Below are 2,500 nucleotides of genomic sequence, written 5' to 3'. Positions count from 1 at the left end.
TCGTGAGCAGAGACGGCCTCTTCAAACTCCTGCGGAAAATCGTATCCCCCCAAGACCACTAGGCATGACAACATCCTTCCACGAGGGCACGCACAGCACTGTGTGCTTCAATGGAGGAACCTCTGACCCCTTCCCAGTCAGCAGCGGAGTTAAGCAAGGCTGTGTGCTTGAACCAACCTTGTTTGGCATCTTCTTCTCCATGCTGCTGAAGTATGCTTTCAAAGACTGTACAGAGGGCGTCTACCTTCACACACCGTCAGCGCGAAGATGGCAACCTCTTTAACCTCGCACGGCTCCGAGCTAAGACGAAAGTAAACAAAATCCTCATCCGCGAACTGTTATTTGCCGACGATGCTGCTCTAGCAACACATGGTGAGGCTGAACTTCAAAGACTCATGAACCGCTTCTCCCATACCTGTAAGTAATTTGGACTGACGATCAGCCTGAAAAAGACCAACGTCATGGGTCAAGACACCGACGACTCACCGTCAATATCCATTGATGGGCACCACCTGGAGGCTGTAGAGAGCTTTACCTACCTGGGCTCCACAATATCCAACACCCTGTCACTGGATGCAGAGCTCAACTCTCGCATTGCCAAAGCCTCAGCCACCTTGGCTAAGCTGAACAAGAGAGTCTGGACCAATAGCAGCCTGACCAAGATGACAAAACTGGAAGTGTACCAGGCGTGTGTCCTCGGCATCCTCCTGTACGGTAGTGAAGCCTGGACGACATATGCCACACAGGAGAAGACACTGAACAGCTTCCACCTCCACTGCCTCAGGCGCATACTGAACATCAAGTGGAAAGATAGAGTGGCACTGAGGTCCTTGATCGTGCAGGCATCCCCAGCATGTTCGGTCTTCTCAGTCAAAGAGGCCTGCGATGGTTTGGCCACGTGAAGAAAATGGACCCGGGGCGAATCCCCAAAGACATTCTGTATGGATTTGGCTCAAGGTACACGACGAGCAGGACGCCCCCATCTGCGCTTCAAAGGCATTTGCAACTGTGACTTGAAGCTTGCAAGCATTGACCCAAACAGCTTCACGAACATGGCTGATGACCGAGGGAAGTGGAGGGGATAGTGCAAAATGGGGTCAAAGAAGCAGAGCGCGCCCGAGCTGAAGCGCAGCATGTGAAAAGAAAAAGAAGGAAGAACAAGAGCACCAGCCAAGCGGCATCATACTTCTCCTGCGCCAACTTCGGCAGGGACTGTCACTCGCGTATGGGGCTCTACAGCCACTCCCGGAGATGCCAGCGGCCGCCTCGGACCTGATCCAGCCTTGCTGTACCACCGTTAGCCATGACGAATGGATGTCGACGAGCTCAGGGAAATCACACTGTATCAAAATTTCCAGGTAAGTCGCTTTCCCTATTCCAAACCATTTTCAGTATTTGAATTTACTAAATTACGATTTTTTTGCAGCTTACAAGTTGACAATAACATGAACCAGTGCGGCTTGCAGTGGTAATGTAAGACACGATAAGTCACTCGTGCCTTATCGATGATCTTACATCACTACTAGCATTAACGGAAGTTACTTTTGGTTTATCTTTAAATATTAAAGTGTTTAGCGCCGAGTTGGCTATTACCATTCACAAAACATTCTTATTTACCATCTCGTATCCAACGCGGGCTCATGAAATAATTGTTAATTATTTGAAAAACTGTATGGAAAATAATCTTGGGGAGGGGAGGGGGGGTCTTTTGGTAAAATTATATGTAGATAATTTTTCGCTAATAAAAATTGCGCTAGTTTTTTGGCTTAAATTCTTGAAAATTATGTGTTTCTTAAAATTGGAGTGCGTTTAAATATCCACATAATCAAATGAAAGAGGAAAGAATCACCATTCCGTGACCTTCTCGATCAGGAAGTCGATTACGTCAATGGACTTCCCAGTATCATGGTCGCATGATGAAAAATGTCCCTATAAATTTACCAACTGGTAAAAAATCTGATAAATTTTCACATCTGATCATTTATCTGGTGAAACATTCTCAGAAAAGACAGGAAGTTAAGGGATTTTACTGACCCGTGATTTTTAGCCAATCAGAAATGATAAATTGTCTGATGCATCGGACTACATTCATTGTTACTTAATTTTATTCGCCACCGTTCAACAAGTACAAACAACTAATCTACATTACACAGTTACAAGAAAAGGAAAAATTGAAGTGGGGTGGCAGGAGAGAGGAACTCAACTTTCTTACCAATTGTTGAGACCTAACCCCTACAATATGGTAAAAATAGGTCTGCAATGCGTACTTGGGGTCTTATGCTTGGTTTAACTCCATTGGGCCCTTATAGAATTTGGTACTGCAGTGTCACTTTTACCATGCGTGTTTGGTTGAAAATTTGCCATAACAGTGCAGCACTGAAATGGGTTCCTTAAGTATGCTTCAAATGTCAGGACCTGTTCAAAATTTTACAGCGATGACTCGCCGCTAATCTTCCTCTTATTGCCATTTGCACAGTTTAGACAACTTTTGCTGCACACT

Source organism: Montipora foliosa, chromosome 5 (assembly GCF_036669935.1).
Source record: "Montipora foliosa isolate CH-2021 chromosome 5, ASM3666993v2, whole genome shotgun sequence".
NCBI classification, from domain to species: Eukaryota; Metazoa; Cnidaria; class Anthozoa; order Scleractinia; family Acroporidae; genus Montipora; species Montipora foliosa.
Note: the sequence above shows the minus strand (reverse complement) of the source record.